The sequence below is a fragment of the Thunnus maccoyii genome, chromosome 18 (assembly GCF_910596095.1).
Source record: "Thunnus maccoyii chromosome 18, fThuMac1.1, whole genome shotgun sequence".
NCBI lineage: Eukaryota > Metazoa > Chordata > Actinopteri > Scombriformes > Scombridae > Thunnus > Thunnus maccoyii.
Window position 1 is genome coordinate 4,661,192 of NC_056550.1, and position 6,722 is coordinate 4,667,913.

A 6,722-nucleotide genomic window follows, 5' to 3' on the forward strand; every position below is an offset into this window, starting at 1 on the left:
TAATATGTGCTGAACACGGCTGTAGTCTTTGAAGTGTTTGGTTTAGCTTAGCTTGTGTTTTTGTTTCTGCTGCTAATTCAGCTATGATCAGTATGGACGTCTGCCCTCAGGTTTAGGTCATCTCATTATTTGCATTGTTCACGTGACTTTCAGTGAATTCATTCCAGGTTTAGGAATGTCATCATATTACAAAACTAAAAGTAGAGATACAGTAGATGTCAAGAATTTCTGTGGCTCATGGATGGAAACAAGAACATAAAAACAAAGTGAACGCTGACCTTCAGCTAGTCACCACTGTGAAGCAAAAGAAAATGTTTCTGCCATCTAAAATGTCAATAGTGAGGTGTTACATACTCATTACAAACGGCAGAGAAGTTCAATTTGCATCCAACAGTCTCTGTACTGTCACTAAATGATTCCCAGAACTTGTTGAAAATCAGTGTATGTGTCATAGGTCCGTACTTCAGACACAACTCAGATCTCAATCAGTGACTCATCACCACCAAGTGTCTGAAAGAGAACAGCACTGTTATGTTTGATTGTGTTGTTGTGTTTTCCCTATTCAGATCTCAGATCCACACTGCCACTGCCAGCTTTGGACCAGACAGGGGGTGTGCAAATTAGCATGTGAGCTACACCACCTGGTCATGTGACTTGACCCAGTGTGGGCTTGCAGTTCTGCCTTTGGAACCAACTAACTCTGCTGATTATCACTGAGTGGAGGGTAAAGAGTGAGATGTACCAAATAAGCACACCTCAAATCTCTGTAATAATGGAATAACAAGACTAAAGGTCCTGCTTGTGGCTTGTGAAGCCTCCAGTGTTCATAAACCCCACAATGTGAAAATGTTGGATGAATGAACATACTGATGATTTTGCTATCCTTAGAACTTAAAAATGTAAAATATACAGGACAATCTTTCATTGGAACTACTTTCTAATCATAGAATAGCCCCAATAAAAATGGTTGACGGTGAGGTCTGTGGATGTGTGAGTGTAACTGGGACATTGTTTCTGTAAAGACATACTGGTAGGTGTAATCATTCAATGCTTCAACCACCTCAAATTAATTCTTCACACCTCCATTGTCTTGGGGTAGTGGCGCAAGTTTCAGAGACAGATATCTCAAAACCTCTGTACATAAAACCAAAATGATCTGCATAGCTAGGGGTGTTTTTTCATATTGGTGAACCAACCCTTTAATATGTTGATCAATATAATCAACCACTCTGGACCTACATGTGGGTCCATCACTACAAAGTGTTTTCTTTCACTTCAAGAGACTTAGGAGAAATGTTGGGGTTTAGTAGGTTAAATCTGTGATTTGACTAGGATGTAAAACCAGGCAACAATTTCATGCATGTACATAAGATGTCTAAACCATCCTGATGCTCAGGCGCAGATTCTTAAAATGAGGAGCTTAGGCCTTCAGATTGACCAATATGATCATGTTGGAGGTATTTCAGTTGGTGCAGAGGGCAAAATTTAAGAAATGTGTTTTACTGGGACTAAAAACTGCAGGTTAACTGCAGACTCAGGTTTACAGAAAGCTCATTAATATGGCATAGTGATGAGTGAAACACTTCCTCCTGAGATCCAACAGAACCATCCCACTATTTAAATAGATTTGATTGACATAAGTTGTTCCTCTGAATGTGCTCCTTTGTCTCCACATTATCGGATAGATAAATAGATATTGAGGAGGCTGTAAAAAAAAAAGGCTTCACCGTCTCTTATGAGTGAACCAGATGTTTTTGCATTTTTTGTGCAAATGGCTGCAGTCGGCTGAAACCGCCTCTATTTTGAAATACCTGCACAATTGTGGGGTTTGCAGACGTTATGATTGTTATTGGCTCTAAATAATAAAAGCCCTTTTTTAGCGGCTGCATTTTCCCCCCAGTCCAAATAAAGGTTTATATGGGCGATTCTCTCGTTTTCCCCCTCCAGAGGGCTGTGTGCAGCGCCGGCCGGGCTGCAGGTGAGCTGTAATTAAGCAGAAAGCAGACATTATGGAGCAGATGAGCTGCAGGGAGACGCACAGCAGCAGCTTTCTGCCATCTGATCCACCAGCAGCAGACACGTTGCACAGTCTGAAGCTGGCCAAGCAAGCCTCTAATTCACTCCTCCTCCTCTCTCTCTCTCTCTCTCTCTCTCTCTCTCTCTCTCTCACACACACACACACACACACACACAGACAGACACACACACACACACACACACAGACACATGCACACACAGACACACACACTCTCTCTCACACATGCACACACACTGCAGATACCTTCACATTATCCATGTGTCTGCCTCTTCCTTTTTTTTACAGGGAAGAGGATGGAATGCAATCTGTCTTTCAAGAAGAAAGGGAGGCAGAGAAGAAGAAGAAAGGGAGGAAAGCGCCACCTCATCATTCCCCGGTTCGACCTCCAGCTCTGATCGGATCCTCAGAGCGTCACAAACCAAAACACATGCACGTATACACACTCATACGCAGACACATTAAGCTTTTGTTCCAATGTTTCTCTGATGAAAATAACATTGCACCCTCACTTCAGCAGCCACTCCACGAAGTTTTAACTCATGAGTATTCAGCAGTATTTTCACTGTGTGGTATTGTCAGTAGACTCTAAATCACTTAACAAAGTGTGTGTAAACTACAGTCTGTCAGCTATCAATAGCTGTCAGTGTGCAATTTTCTTTACTCTGTATGCCATAATGACTTCAGTTAAAAGTTAGGATTGAGTTTTGGCATGTAAAAGAAATGAGTTTTAGGCAGCCATATACAAGCAGCAAAGTACTGACCTACACCTAAACACCTAAAATACACATATCTTATACTATATGTTACAATACAAGTGACTGGTACTGTACATACTAAGGTGTAAATCTTAAACTGTGTTTGTATATAATAAATTGTTAAAAATTGTGCTTATGGACAACCTCCAAACACAATTGCAATTTCCATTACAGATTGTTACATATGTTGCTAATGTTAATGCCAGGGCTGATGCAAACTTTAATTTTTTAATTTGTGAATGACAATAAAAGTGTGTTTGACTAAAAGAGTAGCTTGACTATTTACTGAATACACACAATTAGATGATACATTTTTGCTGATAAATCTATAGTATAGACACTATTTTTCCTCCACTTGTGTTGTTTTCAAAATTTTGGCTTACACATGTATACGTTGCCAGGTGCCAGCCAGGAACGGTTGACCAAGCCGTGTTTTTTCTTTCTTCTGTGTAGGACCAAATATGTTGTTTTTGTGGAGCTGATGATTGAGTCATTTTTCAACCCAAAAAATAATGGAACTCAAATTAAGTTAATTATTTACTCAATTAAGTTAATTAATTAAGAGTACAGAATCGTGTACATTTTCTCTTTAGCTCTTATATATACCAAATGACTTTGATTCCTAAAAAGATCTTCCTCGCAGACATTGCATGCAGAGAGCTGTCAGTAATTAGTTTTGCTTTGATTGGCTGGTTCAGAGATTCACAGGTCAGATCAGTTCTTACAAGCAGAGCAGCATGTTTCACCCCGGACAAAAAACCACTGACACACATGCAAACATATCCACACTTACACAGTCCATACATATAAGTATGATCTAATTATAAAGTACTATAAAGTCTGAGTAATCAGTGGAGCAAAAAATCCAACTCTGTAATTTCCAATGTTTCCCTGGCAAAGCAGAGCTAGAGAAAAACCATGGAAATGTTTGGGATTCCTGCAAAGGAGGAAATGAAGTAGAGATTGAAATGATATTAATTGTCCCCAAAGGTCACAGACAGAGAGAGTGAGAGAAAACAGTTTGCTAAAGTTTGCAGTTTATTAACAACAAAGGTAAGAAATAAAAAAGTAAATAAAGTATCCTGTTAGCATAAGTGCTACTTACTTTATACCGAGTGAAAATTCCCAGCCAATGAGATTTGGCAAGGTTAAGCTCTGGTCCAATAAAAGCAGCTTGTAGGTGATGTTTAAAATGACCCTGGAAGTAAATGATGGAAGGTGAGTCTTCAGCAAGCAAACAAAAACTTGACTTAACTGACTCTGATATGCAGCTAGTATCTAGATGGATGGATGAAAGGATTGATGGATTCATTGATTTTCCTTTGAATGTGGAACGTAAAGGCTACCCAGGCTTTGCACTACTGTTTTCATGAAGTCCATTGGCGCAGATCTCCTGATGTGGTGAAACAGATTGGGTTCAAAGGCACTCAAAAACTCTATTTGTATGCTGATGATTTGCTACTGTGTATACTATAAATTATGTATTAGTCACACTTAAAAATGATGAATGACATATAAAAATTTATTTAGGAACACATCCAAGAATTAGACACACATTACAATAAGATAATGGAGGTCTCAGTTTTATATCACTGTTCATTTATGCACAGAGTAAAAATTCAATCTAGAGTAGAAATTTTGAGAATGCAATTTCGTTTCTTTAAAATTTATGAGAGGTGGTGGTTCTTACAGAGGTGTGTGCATAGGTTTGAACCAACCAAAGCTCTCTTGATCAAAGTGTGGAAAAAAGAGAAACTGTGTAAATGAAAAGTATATTTGTAAAATAATAAACCAATATTTTACAATAAGTTATCTCATTAGTCAGTGGGAAATTTACATTACAAAGAAAGATGAACAAATGACTCTCCAAAAAATGTAAATATGCCTTTAGTTACCTGGTTCATCTTTATATAATGCTCCACTGATTTAGCATTGCACTCGTATAACACTGTCAGATTCACAATGGACAGTTTAAAAAATAGATGCAGTAGAACAAGAGATATTGTCTAGTCCTCTTCCTTGTCAAAATCTGGTGCCTACATTTCCCACAACACAACTCACTTGCTAACAGTTAAGGCAGAGATTCAGGTGTGTTATGCTAGTAGCAGCTATTGTAGCAGCCGGAGCTGCTAGCTTCAAACAGAGATGAAGATCAGGCTACAGAGGTCTGGTAACCTCAATTCTTTGTAACTCCACACTCAGATTTTTTTTATTTTCAAACTTGTAGTCTTCAGGCTCAACTGACACTGACTCGAGTGACATCACTTGAGGCAATTTATAAGATTTCATACAGCTCCCTCTGGAGACACAAAATGCTTTATACAACTTCTTTCACACACTCACACTCCCCAGCACAGTCCTGTCAACAGACTTTGATGTGTAAAATTGGTGGAGTTACCCTTTTTTTAAAAATCTCTACAACTACGCACTATAATGTGAACCTAGAGAGGCCTTGAAAGCATCCACTGTCATTACACTCGATGGCTGAAGTTTAAAAAAATGTAATCACTAGATCTGGCCTTTCAGCTTAGATTCAGATACAACTGAAATTGCAAGGTTACGTATAGCAGGTGTATGGAATGTAGGTCTGATAATGACTTGGGTGATTGTATCACAAATGGACAGCACAAGCGTAAATTACTATGAAGACTTACTGAGGTGGTCTGGGATGCATTTGACCACATATCTTTTGTAGTGTAAGCCCCATAGACTGTAAAAAATATAGATGTAGCCACTGTGATGTTATCCATTGGTTTCTGAGTTTTAAAGCTCAAACTGGGCCGCTCCAAAATGGGCAAAGAGGTGGAGCTAAGGCGGGTTGAATGAAGCCTGGTTGCTGAAACAAGCCACCTAGGGGCTAGTGACCTGTCACTCAAAGTGGCCAGGTTCTTAATTATGCATAACTTTACGGCTTAATAAAATTTAAACAGGTGAGTTATGGAAAAATCTGCATATAATATTGTGTTTTGAATGAGCTCATTGCTTAACTTATTAAGCTATCAAAAGAAGGTCATATTTTTCTGGCTTGACTGGAACCATAATGAATAACAATGCCATTATCTAAAGATGAAAACTGCGTGCTATATATATTAAATGGTGACTCTCTTCATTTCAGTCTTTCATTTTTAGAAATAGATTTAATGGAGAAACCCTTGTCGCTGAAAGAACAGCTGACTTAGTAAAATGCTTATGTATAAATGTGTATTGTATGTGAATTAAACTGTATGTGATTTACTTTTTGTGTATAGAGAATAATGTCAAGTACAATTTTCTATATGATCTGCAGTGGCTAGAAGTGTAGTTAGGTTATTGTGGGAGGAAAGGTGATTCTATTCTTTTTAAAATCTATTTGTATGGCTGTAAATTGTGTAAAATGATATTAGAAATGGTCACTAAAAACTTCCATTCAGATTAATACAATTCATAATGAAGGAGTTGTCCACAGTTTGCACAGTAGCACAAAGTGAGGAGGGAAAAATGTTGGCTGGATGTCTTTAAAAGAAGAGGAATCAAATTCTTTTTCATGGAAAATCTTCGGGAGGGAACCTGACGAGGTAGCAGCACCTCTCTCTACGAAGCCACATCACATTTTAAAAAATTCTCCTCACAACCCCAAAAACTGAAACACTACAGGACAAACAAACAGGATGATATAACACCAATAGAAAAAAAAACTTTTCAGTTGTTATAATAAATAATTGTAGACTATGAAAATATGACTGAGATTGTTTTGAAAATACTATTCCCCTAAATCAGTGCTATACAGTTCACACTTTACCAGAGTCATTCAGAATGAAATGAGACACCTTATGGTGAAGAAATTTGATGGATATTCATCATAAATAGAAAAGACACTCTGGTTTTAATGTTGGAAACATGTTATCATGAAACAAGAAAATACATTTTTAAATTTAAAAACCAAAAGAAAA